The sequence below is a fragment of the Pyxicephalus adspersus genome, chromosome 1, assembly GCF_032062135.1.
Source record: "Pyxicephalus adspersus chromosome 1, UCB_Pads_2.0, whole genome shotgun sequence".
NCBI classification, from domain to species: Eukaryota; Metazoa; Chordata; class Amphibia; order Anura; family Pyxicephalidae; genus Pyxicephalus; species Pyxicephalus adspersus.
In genome coordinates, this window is record NC_092858.1 from 24364232 (window position 1) to 24382636 (window position 18405).

Consider the following 18405-nt stretch of genomic DNA (forward strand, 5'->3'; position numbering starts at 1 on the left):
AAATAAATCAGTGTTTTCTAAGAACATTCTCTTGGAGAGAAAATCTAAAACATACAGTTTATGTTATATTCCTTTTATTACCTGATGAAAAGAATAGTCACTAAATTTACTGGTAATGCAATATACAATGCAGAGTTTATATTAAGGTATTGGTACATTAGTAACCAGACAAGTAAAGGAAGGAGAACTCAAACTTGAAAAGTGTTGTTAATGTTAATTTTTATTATTATTTAAAAATATTTTTTTATAGTTATATCAAAAGCTAAGAGGGATAAGGATTGAAGACAGTTGAAGAGAGAGATAGAGACGTAAAAAAAGATAATAAATAAATAAATACATATATATATATACAGGAAGAGAAAGAAAAACTGTAAGAAAGAGAGAAGGGGACAAAAATGTAGAGATATTCAGGATATAAATATAATGCAGAGACGGACAAACAGACTTGTGCACTCAATTGATAAAAGCTACATACAGACATTAAATAAAAATAGTTCTCAATAAACAATTCTTGGCAAACGATATCACATACATATGACAATGATACACTCGTTCATAGCAGACATCATAGACATGTCAACTGACTACGGTCCACGCAGGTGTGGTTTTGTGCACTATTCGCAGTCTAGCAACATCTGTACACACGCTAAGGATGAACAGTAATTGCCCTAACTAATCTTTTAGACTGAATCACACATTTTTTGGTACTAATAGCTCTGAAAGTAACCTGTGTAACCTGAAAAAGTCATTATGACCAACAGTGGCATTGGAGAATCATGTGAATCCTCATCTTTTAAGGTTGTTGGCCAAATTTGGAATGAATATGTGACGATGGGTTAAGAATTATTCGTTCAGAACAACATTTATCTAATGTCTGTATATGCCAATAGACAGACAGAGAATCTGGTGTAGATCTTCCCCATATCAAATTGACAAAAAGACACTTAAATCTGATAAACAGAGATCCATAATCCCAAGACAGATAGATGGATAGAGACAGCTAAGTTACCCGCACTGGTAGCTATGCTTTGCTCTCTAAAGTGAATGGAAATTGAGGGTGCTGTGCATTCACCAGTCAGCTTGTGTCAGGGGTTCATGAGGTGTATGAACAGAAAGCAGATGGTCATTTCATGCTGCATGTCACGCTTCCTCATGGTGAAAATAGGCAGTTCAGGTTATTATCATAGCTGATGAGGCTGAAAGTCTATCAAGTTTACTGCATTGTGCATCAAATATTGAATCTGCAAGTATCATTTTAGAAAGTATTTGTGTCCACAATAGGCAGTATGCAAAGTCATTTAGATATGGACTAATATTGTCCTAATGTGTGCTGCTGTGGGGACTATAAACAGATCAGTGTATAAACTAACAGTTTGTGCTTGGATTGCTTAAATATTTTTAGTAATGTAACCCAATGTTAAATGCCATTCAGTTAGGTTTTGTGTCTACTTTAATATGTCATTCAAAAATTCATTTATTTTTTTGGTAATATCTAAACATCTTAATAAAAGACAAGGAAACCCAATGGCTGATTCAAAGACCAAAGTGCTTGAAGATAAGAAATAAATTAGAAACAAGGCTTTAAGTGCTAATCTGTTCAGGTAACGGCTGATGGCATTTCAACTGTGATATTTATAGGCATATGAAGTAGGTCAAACACCTCATCTAAATAGAAGCTGCAAGTTTACATACAAGCAACAATCGCCATATGTAGAGCAAGCTATAGCAGCAACATCACATAGAATAAAATAATGCTAAATACTGAAATACGGGAATCAATATGGCAGTCAGGAAAATATGATAAGAAGGTAAATCATGGGCAGGCATTATATGACTATTTTTTTTTCAGGCTGAGTGAGCAAACGTTCTTTATGTCTGTGACCTGCTGCATGTCATAACAGAAGCTTTCAAGCATTTGTCTTGGAATACAAGTAAATTTGTCCTGTTTGAATATTCTCAACAATTGTCCAATGCTATCAGTGCTTACGTTGGAGTCAAGGGTGTCTACTACAAGCATAAACATGCTCACTAGGGCAATAGAAGAGAACTGGAATTGGTCGTTTTTTTTAACACACATGCAGGTGAGTTTCAGCTAAGATCATTCATTTTTACCAAATCTAATGTCTAAGCTGTTGAAAACGTTGCACAGTATATAGCCGCCTTTACTAAGTGCAAAATACTTACACAAATCAGTTATTGATAAGGAAACCTAAAAGTGTTGATTTACTGCCAAGTACCGAGGTTATTTATCAATCAACCATAACAGTCATCTGTATCTGGAAACCCTTTGGAGAACAGACTGCTTGCAGTAAGGCTGGAAGTGCACTGCACACGCTCCATGGTGAGATAGGAGTGAGATGTTTTATAAGGAAGGTTAAGTCTGATGCTAATGCTTTTTTTTTGTTTAAGCAATGACAGTCCAGACTGGTGAAGCTGTGCTGGGCTGCTGTAATTTCTCCCAGGAATAGCACTTTCCCAACCTATGCAGCACATCAAAGTCTCTAGAGTTCAATTAAAATTGGATTACATTGAAATGCTCCATCCATGGGACTGTGTATTCACTAACACTTTTCACAGTAATACTCCAGATGACAGGTACCCATCCCAATTTAAACAGTTGTCATAGAGACCAAGCGGTAAGAACAGTAACACTGAGCAGTACAAAGGAAAGGTAAGCAGAAGGGATTGCTCTGAATGAAGGCCGTTTTCTTGTAATGCGGTTAAAGCGGCGCTTTGCCACAGCTAGAAATTCTCCTGCCTTAAACTGTATTTTCTGGCTCTGTTCTCTGCCAATCACATGTCAAGGATAAATCCTTTGCTGGTTAACTATTAGAATTTAACACATTATTTTCTGTGTTGCTCTACCAGTAAAAAAAAATATATAGCTTGAAATACATAGATGATTTCCTTTATTTTGACCTAAAATGGGGTTGTAATAATTATTACCAAATGGGCCCAGCCTGTGGTATGAGCTTCCACAAACATTGTTCTAATCTGATTCACACTTCTCCGTTTCCTAGTAGTCCTAATCTTGAAGCATTCTGTATTGTGAATGGGAAATGTAACAAAGAAGATGCCAATAGATTTTAACCAATATGACGGTGGGTAATTCAATTTGTTGGCTTCTACCCAAATCTGCTGCAATGCCTTCAAAAAATAGGTTTTATAGCAATAACCAAAATGTGTGCATGTCAAGCACATAGGTATTTTGTATTTCAAGAGTAATGTTTTGAGATATTAGAGCTTACAGTGAATGTCAATGACGGTCTATGCCTACAGGTGGTATGAGTATATGCTGGTCATAATTCTTTCCAACATTCAAGGCTTTTCAGATGCATGGTTGAACATAATGGACAAGTCGTTTTACACCTAGCTTACTACATAACACATTTATTCTAATGAAACTTTGCCTGTTTTGATTAAAGTAAACCTTTCATAAGCCTATAATGAACAAAATACATAAGCAAAGGTTACCTTGTCAGGTTGTCAAATATGTAAAAAGAAAGGTATAGATGCTCTATGTAAATAAAAAATAATACTAAATAATATTGGAATGTATATCAAAATGTAAGCGAATACAAGGTAACAGAGACTCTCCTAATGAATGCCAAATTGTTCCAGGAACAGAGACTTTCCACAATGAAAATGTCCAAATGAAAGGTATGCCTTCCTAAAGCTGTGGACAGGAAACTCTGTGACTAGGCGGGGTAAGACCAGAGGTTCCCATTTCTGTATTGTATACCTTATCTATACATAAGGTGCCCTGTGTACCTTTATGTATTGAATAAGCCATAACGGATGTTACGAAACTGTATGCAGAGAAGTCCTTAGATGGTGGTTGTATTCGTTTCCATATATCATGTTTTTCCTTTAGTAACAAACTTCTGGTCCTCTTAAAACATTTACCTTCAATAAAAACCTTAAAATTACTTTTAAATTCAGCAATGCATTAAAAACCCAACTCTATTTGTCTTTTAAAGCTAAAGTCTTGGACAAATTCCAGATGTAAACATTCCTAAATATAGAAATAGCTCCCCTTTCCCCTCCATTAAAAATTGGCCTAAATAGCATAAATAAGACGGCTCATGCTAATTATGGATAAAAGGGATGTAGGTTAAAGTCATGATGGTATATATAAATGAGGAAATTATGGTGAGTGTTGTAAACACACAATTTTCCAAATAACAAGCCAACCACCTTTTAATTGCTCAAATTATCTGGAATCAATTCCCCCAAGGTATGTGGCTATTAGCAATAATGGCTGAGTATTTATGGCAGTTGCAGCCTATGAATAGAAAGTGATGGGAAATCGGTATAAACCACAGCTATCAGGTCTCCATTACAGAACCACAAATGACAACTAAACCATGATTTACAAATGATGTGTATCTGTTTTTTCAGTTGTTCAGAGTACATAATACGTTCTTAGGCTCTCATCAACAGTGGGAATATGCATTATCAATGTTTGAAGTGTTTGTGTGGTGTGTATACACATGTAATACCGATCTTTTCATCTCTCCTTGTCAAGTATGTAAAATAGGTCAATCTGTAAATTACTTGTCAGTGGTATGGACTGAGTCTTAAGATGTCAAAGTGAACCTATAATCATCACATAAACTACAGGCCTGATGTCCAACACATGAAATTCTAATGCAGCAAAACAGTGGATGCTTTTTGTAATGAACTTTTTAATGGAAAAGATGCCCAGATATAAGGAAACAGGTGCAGCTCTGTATATAACTGATCATTACATTTATTATTTTTAATGCTATCTGGTGTAGGTACCAGCTTTGGGCACATCACCAGTGACCACTCAATGGCCATAGAGGATCTCCATGGAACCGCAGGAGGCTCAGAAAACATCTATAGAAGCGGAGGAGGCGCAGAGGATTTGGCGGCTTGTTAGGAAGCAGCAACAAGATCCTGGACCTGTCATCACACAGGTAAGTCTGTGCCATAATTGGCAGGTATGCTGTGTGTGCAAACTTTCTGATTATGGCAGAAGCTCAACACCCACCTGCTTAAATGACATATTTTTCTTTACAAAGAACAGAGCTGCAATAATTTGTGACTATTATATCCGCATAGAGGACATTTTTTAGTGCATTTTATAAAGGATTATACATCTCACCAAAAAATTGGAGAGAAAAGAAAAACCAAAGGATTTAGGAAACTATCCACCCAAACTAGGGTCATGAGGATTTATGCTAAGTTTTTAAAAGGACAGGATTGAAGGGAAATCTCCCTGGGGACACTGCAATAATAAAACATAAAAATAGGTATTTTTTACAATAACACAACATGATACAGATGGGAGTAGTTCAGAAAATCCTGCAAAGGTTCTAAATAAAAAAGTTTCTGCTGCAGCTGGGATTTAGGACTCTCTATATAAATGACATTTTAACTTCTAGCTGTCCTATAAGCTCAAATCAGTTTGCTAACAATATTAAAGAAATGAAACAATGACATCACGTTTGAGACTGCCTTTGCTTGCTACAAGGCTCAGCGTATTTAGATTAACCTCCTCCCTGGGGAGACAAAGCACAAAGTGCCGGTCAAAGAAAAAGAAAACAAAGCTTGTGGTATACAGAGAAAGACAATGAGGTAAGGAGCACAGATCAGTATTTGTCAAAACATTGGGTCCTGCTTTAAAACATAAAGGCCTCCTCCGTGTTGAACTGAATTATGGGCTTTATTTTTTTTTTTTATATATTTTTATCCCAGCTGCAGAAAAAGCTATCTAATGAACCTGTCTGGGGCTGCTGTCCCCATCCTGTCAGAAGTGTCAAGAAATGACAAGCACAGGGGACAGGGCGCCGGCAGTCATAGACAGCCCTGCCAGCTGGAGAGTTCAGCCCCAATCTAATCACACCAGCAGAAAAGGAGTTTCACGCTTTCAGCCTGACAGGATGGGCTGCAGGCAGAGAGGCCTGTGCAAAAGGCGAGATGGGAACAATGCTTTTTGTTTCAATTACATACCTATTCACACAGTAATTAAATGGCATTACCACCAAGTATAAATGTGACCTTGCCATGATACCATTATCGAAGGGGCAGAAAAGTAATTTTCAGGTTATATGGAAAGAGGCTGATACAGGATTACACAATGTAGTGAAAAGAGATGCATGTATACATTATCTAAAACATGCAACATTTTATATATCATGCATCTTGTGTGTGATAGCATGAATAATACAGAGATGAATGTCACCAGTACAGTGTCACCAATGGCATGGGAACAATTAGACCAGTGGTATAAGAAGTCTAAAGCTGAAAACTTCTGAAAATGTAACTGTAGGAAAACAAAGAAATCTAATCCACTATTGTAAAGTATAACTGCAGTTAGAGAGGAGCATGTCACACAGATCTTTAAAGAGAAGACTAACAGCCATAGTAATAGGCTGCAAAGACAAGTTTCTGTTCTGTTACTGGTGAGTCCAAAAATACCAATATTTCAGATATGGAATCCAATACTTATTTTGCAAAAATGTAAAATAGTGGCGCCTTACAGGACACAATACATGGGAATGACTAGTTGCAGTTATGTACGAACACTTTGGGCGTTGTGAAATAATTTTTGGACAAACTATCTGCTTCAAGTAGGTTATGAGATAGGGATCCATTGTTCGTATCTAGTAAAAAGCTGGAGGAGTCCATGTTCAGTACAGCCAATATTGGTCACAAATGTTTTTGTGTAGATCAGTCCTTCAAACTTGGAAACATAGAGGCTCTCTGAAAATGCTATTTGGCTGGATTGTCATGATGACCCTGTTGTGTCAAAACTTACAATCATTGACCCAACCCAAGATTGGGTAACCCAATAGCATTTTCAGGGGGAGGTCAACATAGGGTAACCCCATATGAGGAGCCAAATTATCACTTTGATGTCTGCTTTTGGCTGTGAAAATACCATGTAAGGCATTGAATGGCAAACAGAAGTAAAACAAAACCATTACCAAGGTACATTGTTCTGTATACCTCTATATTAAGTGCATTTGTCACTACCAGACTAGAAAAAATTTATAGTAAATTATTAAGCTCAGGTTAAAATGAATAGACTGCCAACACACCAGAACAGACAAAAATGATAATCAGATTGACTCTTTTTTTCCCATTGAAGCACTAAAATGCATGGTATTGCATTAGGTTAATTTGCAGAGGGGTGCTGCTGACAATATATGCAACACAGGATTAATTAAAGGGAGCAAATATAAGAAGTTCCTTGCTAGGAATTACATACACATAAAGCACAACCCATGGCAGAATGGTAGAACTTTCTAATAGACTAAACTTTGCCTAAAGATAGTTGTTGTGTTGACTAAGGTGGCGTTGAAATGTTGCGTTGAGGCCAAACCATGTAGGAATAAATTCTAAGTATCATTGTCTGGCTGTCATCTGTTATTTTTTCACAAATTGTGTGGGAAGGAAAAAGTTCATTGTATCAAGCAGATGTTTTACCTTCACTAAAATGATGAATTCCATCGCAAAACACTTCTAAAATGAGTAATGCACTATAAAAAGAGTTCCAAAACTTTAGTGGTGACATCAGTGCTTTCTACGAGTTTAATGTTTTACATATATTCACATCAGCATGTCCCTTTATTTTCACATTGCTACTCATAAATCTCCAAGCCGGATAATTGTTCACGTGATGAACTTTGTGTGGGTTCATCAGAGAAGCTCTTCACCAAAGAGATTACAGAGCTACTAATTCGCCAGCGCAGAACAAAGAATACATTTTTATTCGGCCCCATTCACTCACAGGAAACAGACTGCTGAGTAATTAGTGACATCACTGTGGGTGTATAATTCTCCAATTAGCACTACATGTCTGACCTGCAATAAATTGCCCAAGCTTCACAACTTTGTGTCCTCGTTGCAATAAAAAAGACTAACGACTAATTTGATGAAGACAACTCGACTGCCTAATCCAGCATTATTTCCTTTGACACTGTACAATGTTTCACAATATCAAACTACTCCTAAATAACTGAATAAAGGCATTATGTATGCTGTAAAATAAAAGGTGCTTGCTGGTATATCCCAATAAGCATTAAACCTTACACTATACCTCCTGCAAAAATGTATGAGATCAAAGGAATGATGTTTAAATTTTTATTATTAATTCTTCATTCTTTACCCCTTGTGGATCGATGTCTTTAGTTTTTTCTTATGACCCCATAGCTTGGGAATGGGATATGTCAGGGGTCAGCAACCTTTACTATCAAAAGAGCCATTTTGCCTCCTCTTCCACTAAAGAAAAATAGTCTGGAGCCGCAAAACATAACACAGTTTATAAACTTTTAAAAGTTTTAATATTTTTTTAATTTTACCTGTTACAACAAGTGTGCATGTGTAGGCCTACTTTGAAATAAATTAAACACTGAACTATGCCCCTAGAAGCCTCCAGCTTCTAACGTATCATCCTGTTACATTAGCTGGAGGCTTCTAACGTAACAGGGTAGATTTTTTTGATGGGCAGAGTTCTTTATGTTCTGACGATGCCTTAGCGATGAAATTTTAAGGGGTGTTAGCCACAGGTGTCCCTCATTTGCAGCTTTAATTTTGTTCACCTGTACCCCCCAATCTTGAGTAATTGGGGTTCAGGTGCTAGAAGCCTCAAGCAATGTGTAACAGGGTAGATTATTTTGATGGGCAGAGTTCTTTATTTTCTGACTATGCCTTAGCGATTCAATTGTAGGTGGTGTTAGCCATAAGTGTCCCCCACTTGCACCTCTATTTTGGTCACCTGTACTGCCTCCCCCCCGTTCCAGAGAAATTGGGGTTCAGATGCTAGATGCTTCCAGCAATGTGTAACAGGGTAGATTTTTTTGATAGGCAGAGTTTTTATGAATTTTTAGGAGGTGTTAGCCACAGGTGTCCTGTACTTGCACCTCAAATTTTTTTCACCTGTACCCCCGTTTCCAGATAAATTGGGGTTTAGGTGCTAGAAGCCTCCAACAATGTGTAACAGGGTAGGGGTTTTTTGATGGGTGGAGTTTTTAGGAGGTGTTAGCCACAGGTGTCCCCCACTTGCACCTCTAATTTTGTTCACCTGTACCCCCTTCCTGTTCCAGAGAAATTGGGGTTCAGGTGCCTCCAGCAATGTGTAACGGTAGATTTTTTTGATGGGCAGAGTTCTTTATGTTCTGATGATAGCCTATCAATTAAATTTTAGGGGGTGTTAGTCACAGGTGTCCCCCACTTGCACCTACATTTTTGGTTTTGTACATCTCCCCATTCCAGAGGAATTGGGGTTCAAAGGAGGGGGATGTCATTGTACACACCCATTTGTACACGCCCCGTGGTAGATTTATTTCACTGGTAGATTTTTTTCATTAGAACTCCGGATAGGGAATCCCCCTCCTCCACAGTGTCTTGGGAGGAAGGGGATCCCCCATCAGAGATCTCCCCGCGGCAGCCGAAGGGAGCCACAACAAGGAGGCTGAAGAGCCGCAGGTTGCAGACCCCTGGGATATGTCATTGTTTACTATGTCCAAATTCAGTAAAAGTTATTGGTTTTCACCTGTTACACATAACAGCTTTACAATATCTATGCACACCCCTTCATGTATATTAAAAAAGACCATTTTTTATTTTATTCACCTGAAAATCCTACTTTGTGCAGTAATCAAAAAGCTCCAAGATTGCTATTTTCTCTGTGCCATCTTGAATGTGATGTTAGCAGCCCCAACAGTATACTTGATGCATTTTACACTAAACATGCTTATTTACAAGGACTATTATGAATAGGAATGTTTAGCGGAAAATTTGTAAAGGTTCCTGCTGTTGAAGAAATTGTTAGTTTCTTCTGTTGGTAATGAACTTAAAATGTAAACAGCAAAAACTTTTTTTTTTTAATCTGTACATGTGGCAGTTCAAAGTATTAATCATAATCGTATGAAGCATATAACTTTGAATATTAGCGTGGCACATTTTAATGAAGCACATGACTTTCTCACCACCTTATATTACTATGTATAGATCTGTGTCTATTAGAGGCTGATGGGCAATGACATCACTCTCTGATCTTAATGGTTCTGTACACAGTTCTATTCAGTTTGCCAAGCATTAAGTTGCTCACCACTGCATGCAACATTTGGCTCACCACAAACAACCGCATTAGTTTTCCTATTGGGGGGAGCATTCCAGGCAGCAGCGTAACCACATTGTAAACATGGGAGATGGGTACTCTGCTTCTGTATCAAGCATTAAAGCATTCAATCCAGAAGCCAGGAAACTTCTGTGAGTATAATTCACCTAATAATAAAGAGGAGACAGACAGTGCAATAAATGCCTCGGCATGGGTCATGTAACCAGTAGCCAGAGGAAATTCAGATTCTAGTTGCAACATTAACAGACAAATTCTTTTAAAATCCTTTAATTATTTTTTTTTTAGAATGCTAAGAAACAGCTTCATTTAAATTTGAGTTAAACTGTACTTTAATATGGAAGCTGGATAGTCAGAGAGCCTAAAATTTATCTTGCTACTGGCCCTTATCACATACAGCTATGTACGTGGAAATGCCAAGTCAACGTTAGATTCTAAGATTAAATATAATTGTTTCAACAAAAAATGTTCTTACAAATAAACTGTAAATATTACCAGCAATGTGTAAGGATTACTTAAGAACCAAACACAGCTTACGTACATAACAGATGGCTCTTGCTGTGACAGTGACTGTTTTGCATCACAATATAATGAGTAATTTTCTACCAGTAGTAGCGGAGGAAAAGCAGATCTTTCTCCACCAATATTAAATTATCAGCTAAACATATAACTATGAATGAACTCCAGGAAGCAGCACTTGGTATCTGGTGGTTAAAGCTGAGCTGCATCTTTTGGAGAGCAGCCGTTCGCATAGAAACCCTGGGTTTGTTTACCATCAAATCTCGTGACCGAGCGCCAGATGGTGGAATTCACAAACTATGTCAATCATTATAAGATCAACTTCTTGTGTTCTTGAACGAGTTGGTGAAATTAGAAAGCAACGAGTGAGATGCAACCTCCCTATGGATGATATGTCTATAAACTATGTAATAAACATCAATGTAGTTATCAAGAGGCTCTGTAGAAGCATAAGGTCTCAATCTCCTGAGCACATTTGACTTAATTGTGCTGTTGTATGTGCAATTATTTTAAAAAAAGAACTTTGCGTATATTTGCCCAACTTTTGGATCTATTATACATTTGCTGAACAGAGCATGAATATAAGTCATTTATATGCATATCTCAAATGCATGGATCGGAAATTATATGTGACTAAGCACAAATTCACACAATATCCCCAAACACGCAATTATCAACCAGCATTCCATGTACAGTAATGGTCTGTAACAGGACTGCACATACCTGTGGCAGTTATGGATAGACATCCAGATCGGCTGTATGTTCTGTGTAGAGATGACACTTTCACTGTACAAACACTAGTCTTTTCATGCTAAAGGCAGAAGGAAACACTGCGCACAATCATATCACATTCACTGATGTCACTTGACCAGAGTGCTTGTAATATAATGAATTATCTTCCTTCTGATTCTGTTTGAGCAGCAGAGCAGTATCTTTAGTGTAGTAGAGTAAAACTGTTCTGATGTCAGAGTGGAAATATTTGAATAGACAGATTCATGTTCTCTGTATAAATAGATTAGTTGAGATTATAGAAGAACAGTAGATAACTGAATGGCAACCTAAAGATTTGAGTGCCATCAATCATGAAGACTAAATTATTTAAAACTTACCCCAATGGTTTACCTTTCCATTTCTCACACCATAGACACTCAACCCAACTCCCAAAGTGAACCTTTAGTTCTTGATCTTACTTCTGCATCTCTTGACCCTAACACTAACCTATTCTAACTGTAAACCTTATTACCCCTACAGCAGACTACATTAGCTCTGATTTAATAAAGCCCCCCAAGGCTAGAGAGGTTACACTTTCATCTGTAAAGCTGGGTGATCCAGCAAACCTGGAATAGATTTCTTGGAGATCGTTTGCTATTTGTTAGAAAATGTTTTTAATACAAGACCAGGTGTATTCCAGGTTTTCTGTATCACCCAGCTTTACTGATGATGAAGTGTATCCTCTCCAGCCTTGGGGAGCTTCAATAAATCAGAACAATTTTATTTAATGACAGACGTAATGTCTAATTCTGAAAAAGCCCTGTAAAGTCTAGACCTAGGATTCAAAGGTATTCCATAGGGATCTATTTAACCAAACAGAATTACTTAATCACAGGGTCCCTTCACTTCAGCAATGGTTAAGTTGAAAAATGTTTGGGCCACGACAAGTTCACCTTATACCGTTGTTCTCCTTTTAGGTATAAAAAGTGTCTGGAATGAACCAGCATCTTGTACAAAAAAGCCCTATTAAGTAAAATATTAAAAACATGAATATCAATATGTAAATGCGAAGTGCAAAACATCCATAGTAATAAGATCATCTCTCTCTGATTGCATAGGCTTATTGTAGATAAAATAACTAAAAGATGTAAAAAAAATGTAAAATAACTGCTGCTCTATCGAGTTGTCTAGTTAAAGCTCCAGAACTATGTATAACAAAAATGATCATTCAAATTTTTACAGCCATAGACAGAAATGAAAAACGTCAGCTTAGAATTATGCACTAAAATTGACAAACCTCATTAAGAAGCAGTCTCCATGTTCCATTATTAATCAGTTTTGTAAAGCACAATTAGTGCTGTAGAATGCTCCGGTATACCTTGTTAAGTGGTCTGACACTCACATGTGAAGTGAACAGTAAACCCTTGAGAAGGCTTTAATGTGTAAGAGCTGAAACCATCAAGTCTTCATTGAGCCATTTAGAGGCAATATATTAAAAGGCAGCAGATAGGTGACCTGTTATTTTATAGCCCCTTCTCGGCCCGTGAATTAAAATGCCCAAGTACAGCCATCTTTTTTTGACACGAGAGGAGTGAATTTTCATGGGGGCACATCACAAAACAGATGATGAGGGAGGAATGACTTACCATCCCCTCTATTAATCTTGTCTTCCTACCTTTGCATTTGCTTTCTCTTTCCACCAAGGTAATAATGACACCCTCATCCATTATCCTTTTATCCCTGTTATTCACATGAAATTGCTTAATAATATGTTACAGATTCGTCTTCCCCTGCATAATTCTTCCTGTCATTTGTAGTATATCATGCAGCAAACACACAGCCCACTTTCGCTGGCCGTGCTTTGAAGATTATTGTCAGTGACATCTTCAGGATGCATTTGGAATCTGGAGCATCATTTTCCTTGTGGAGAGAAATTACGCTGACTTATCTGTCATTGCCAAAAGCACAACAAGCAATCTGGTGTTAATGCATAGGTAAAATGGGATTTTATCAGGGCGCCAGGACATAAAACTATTGTAAATACATGGTAATGGGGTACCTTTCATAAATAAATAAGCTTCTTAAAAAAATAAAACCTAAATTCACTCTTCAGACGATTGCCAATTTTGAAGTCAAAGTATTCAAAATAAAATTTAAAATAATCTAAAAAAAGGAAAGGCTTTACAATAAAATTTGGAGTTTCAGGTTACAAATACATTATCAAAGTCAGGTTTTAAACATCTGTTAAATTATTTTCATGCATCTAGTCCAAGTCACTGGGTTTTTAATGGGTATTCTGTATTGCAGAAGGACAAGGTGCTGGTAAATGGAAAGATAGTGGTTTTCCACATATTTGTCATTGGTAGGAGTATGGATAGGTGGTTTTTAGGTATATTTGAAATATAGAATATAAATTCCTCCTCTTAGATTGTAAGCTCTTCGGGGCAGGGTCATTTCCTCCTGTGTCACTGTCTGTATCTGTCTGTCTTTTGCAACCCCTATTTAATGTACAGTGCTGTGGAATATGTTGGCGCTATATAAATCCTGTTTATTATTATTAAAAATAATAAGTACTATTTTATTTTAAACCAGCACATGGGGATCCATGCTTCCCAGTCTATCCTTATCTACTTTGTGAAGATATCAGTTTTCGGAGTTCAATAGCTCAAACCCCAACTTAAACACGAGAGGAGACAAAACATTGTTACGATCAGGTACTGTTTAGCACTGACATATTACAAAACGCTTCACATAGTCCATATTAGTGTTAACTCCAAAGAGCACACAATGTAATCTCTGTAGTTTAATGGCAGTAACATTGTTTAGGGCCATTGTGGGGGAAAGCCATTGATCTACCAGTATGTTTTCGGAGAGTGACCAGAAAAAACCCACAAACACAGGGAGAAAATACAGACCCCATGCAGCCGTATCCAAGTTTGTTTTAGTAACTAAAGACAGGTGTTTTTTGCTGAACTCTTCTATTATATAGTGCAAACTAATTAACATTTACCTGGGAAGGATAGAGATATATTGGTAAAATAAAAAAGTTGTATGGACAGATCTATTTAAACTCTATTATTGATAGAAAGAACGGAGAGAAACCAAGTACCTAAGCTGCTGTGTGTTTTAACATGCAGTAAAAAAATGTTTATTTCATATGGAAATTGGGATATTCCTAAACTACTCAGAATAACACGATGGGTGCTTCCATAGTAAGAATATATTAGTTGAAGTTAGATATCAGTCGTTTCCCTCCCATGCCTTGGATGTTCACAGAAATGTCACATGCAAAAAGTGGATGATGGGTATGTTCTCTTCATTCAGTCTTAATTTAAAATTGTGAAGCTTCAGAATGCAAGTTTTACAGAAAAGCAGCCAGACCAAGCCACAAGCATCTAGTACAAAATTATAATAGTGTAAAGTGGTGATTAATTAAAGTTTTCTTTTTATACTTACAATAATATAAGTCTTTTAAGGTATAACGTCTAAACTTTTATCATTGCTAATGATTTCTGGATGAATGAACATTCTACATGCCAATTAGTAATATGTATCAATTTACATTCTGTGTCAATTACAAGAACATTAAACTAGGCAGCGTTTATCATCTATAAAATATGTGATAGGCTGGCACAGCAATGTGCAAATCAAAGTCCAGCCTACCAATGTGTACTGTGAAAACAGAAAATAGCAAAGGATTTTTAATGAACACAAAATCAGCTAGCTCTTTATCAGAAGATCAGCCCTGTCGCAAACAAGTAATTTTCCCTATCGGGGGGTGCCGTTCTAGAGGGACCCTGGCTATCCAGCTTGCATGCCAAATCTGACAACACATGACAAGCTGGTCGGCGTGCAGTAATTTGACTAATTATACTGGATTAGAGCATATTAATGCAAGCTGTTTTCTCCCGAGTTAATGACCTGCTGACTGGGTCTGCAAGGCCCCACTTGGTCTGCAGACAGAGGGGAAAAAGTGCTTTCTAAGCTCTCGTCGTTTCACATCAGCAAATGAGTATATCAAACTAGTGGGCAGCAAAATGCAAGCGACATTTTGTCTACTCCAAAGAAACACAGTCTTCTTTAACTTTCCACCTCAAGGGTTCCTTTGATGAAAAATTAAAATACCTCCAGCCTGCTCATCAGTGTTCAGAGACAGGGAATGTGTAGCCTATGTGTACTTTTCCAAACTCAGCATGATGGCTGGCTATAAGGCAATCAACTCCATGTGTGTAAATTGTGCATTGCTAAAACATATACTATGTTTATCTGAAAGCAACCACAACACACGTGCAAGATGTAATTATACAACAGATTCTGTAACATAGAAAATAAAAACAGTATAAAAAGGCTCCGATGGAAGCAGCCACAACCCCAGCATTATGCACCATTTATTCATTTTGTGGCCGTAAAGTTAAATCTATTCACTGGGCCACTTTTCTTGAAGCACTGTGGGAGACATCAATTGAGGAGTTTCTGTATACATCAGAACCTAATCACACAGGTGCTTTGCTTTGTGATAAATACCCTTTAAGTGCTTTAATTACACACGTTTTCATTTGCTGCTCAGCATAATATTCCATTCATTGTTGACCCTAAAACAAATTATTAATTGTAAATGAGGCAAATAACAACAGAAAGTGTTATAACCAAACTAAATATAAACCTTTCCATTTATTGTAAAAAGTGGAATTGTTAGAACGTTAGTAGGAATTTTATTAGTGAAAAGAAAGGTTTATGTGAGTTACTGAGTTTTAGAAAACATTGACACCCACTGTCCTAAATTAATTCTGGAATGTTTTATATCGGATGAACTTTACAAAACATTATTATAACAAAAAATAACAAAATATCAGTTTGTCATTTTTCTGTTTGCTTGCCCTATGCTTTTTTTTAAACCCTTATACAAGGTCTTACAAATTAGCCAGGGATTATGCTGGCAATGGACATGAAGAAGGCTAAATGAAAACAAGCAAACGGCAATCCCTGGGTATATCATCCAATCTGGCGGTAATACAAAACAGCAATTATTTACTTGTGCGCTGTAAACTATTTCACTGCTTCAAATAAAATGTTACATGTTACAGATCAAGTGGAAGTAAACAAACACTGCAATTATAGAATTAAAAGTAATTTTGTTTCTGTCGACAGAATATGGATTGTTTTTTAACAAAAGGTTTTATTTTGGTGAAAAATAACTAGAGGTGTTTTTTTAGACAATTTTAGCCAACCTTGGACATTGTTGGGCAGACTAAATCAATTGTTCCATTCAACTTTTCTCTAAATGTGTTGAGAAAACAGGCACAATGAAAAAAAATGCCTGTGTTAACTAAAATGAAATGCTGTGATTTTACTTGTTTAGCAGTAACAATATGAAAAGGCTGTGTGAATTTTTTTTCAACAATGGGAAACAAATGTCTGTGTATAACTGGAATTAAAGAAAGTGGTTTCACTGAGTCAAAATTCACAATATGAGAAAACTGGGTGAAATTTTTTGCAACAATGGGGAAAATATCTGTGTACATAATAAACAAATTGCTGTCATTTCACTAGCTTAACAGTGACACTATTCGCAAGCATGTTCTCCAAAAGCACTATTTGTCCCTATATTTTTTGCTCTAAGCTCTGTCCCTGAAAGATAACTACTCATTCACTAGCCATGCACTGTAGCCAGATCTTTGCCATGATTCAAAGAAAGAACTGCACAGTGTCAGAGTGATACCTGCTTCCTCCACAGCCTATATATCTCCCCATCCTCCCAGCTTTTGTAGGGGTAACCTCAATCCTTACACACAATGCCTCAGGGCACTGGGGTGGCTTTTACAAAGCTGAGAGGATGAATGTAGGTGGCAGACGCCTAAGCTGAAAATTGGATATGAAGAGCAGTACGCCCACTAAAGGTATTTTAAGGAATTTAAATATATTATGAAAATTCAGAGGACCATAACCTTCAAAGGGTAGTGTGTGGCTGTAAATAGCTTGAGCCAACTATGTGTGTGTTTAAAATGTTTTACAGACCAAATAAACCACTAATGGGTGTTATGTTGTCCTCAAGAGAAGGACAGTTTCGGGAAAACAATCAGAAGTATATATAAATGTAAATAAAAAGGACAAAAAATTATTAAAGAGGCTTGCCACAGACGTATAGAACAGAATGGACAGTATAAAAACAAAGCATCCTATGAAATATAGGGCATAGTACTGTTTTCAAAAACCACACACAATAAAAAGCTGTGAAATCATCCTAAAAAATACATTGGCTAGCTTTATTGGAAAAAAAATGCCCAAAGCTTGCTGTGTATTAACCAGCATGATCGCTTTAAGTCAGCACTGCTTATCTAAATAGTAGCAGCACATAATTCTCTCTTGGCAGGGGAAAAAACACAAACTCTCATGAAGAAGAGGTAGATAATATATTCCTGCAGCCCAGAAGCAGCCAGAACAATATGAATACTGATTGTTTTTCTCAGTGTATGGCTCCTGGAGACAAGGGTAGTATAAAAGCAATACTATTTCTGAAACGTATTATAAAAGGGGTTCATTTATTTTGTGTACATACCTAAGTAGGTATCTAATGCACATAACAATACAGCAAACTGCAGGCCATGAAATTACCTTAGAAAAAGAAAAACTGCAATATTCAGATCAAGATCTATGTTACTTTTAGTGCCAAAACATCTGCTGTCTGTGAGCAACAGAAAGCCTAAAAATTATTAAATGCCTGTTGTAAAATTAGATGCTCTGGGTACTGGACTGCAACATTTTTTTATAAGTAAACTCTTCTTCTCCTTTTGGATGTTGTTACATAGTCAGGCTAAAAAAGTCATAAAATTAACCAAAAGGAAAATAAATAACTATAAATATAAGTATGCCAGCATATCCTAGATATAAACCTTTCCACATTTGATCCAGAGAAAGGTAAAAAAAAAAATCTTATAAATCATGGCTAAATTTGCTTGAACAGAGAAAAAAAAACATTCCAGATTCTTGAAGACAATCCAATGTTCCCTGGATCAACAGTTTCTGGTGTCATTCCACATAAAATGCAATAGTTATGTTCTATGCAT

At 36.7% G+C, this 18405-nt stretch overlaps 1 protein-coding gene across 1 annotated transcript in view; it reads right to left on the reverse strand.

Annotated features, from left to right (window-relative positions):
• Positions 1–18405, reverse strand: part of NBEA (neurobeachin) — a 371654-nt gene that overhangs the window by 62928 nt on the left and 290321 nt on the right. The gene's annotated exons all lie outside the window — the stretch shown is intronic.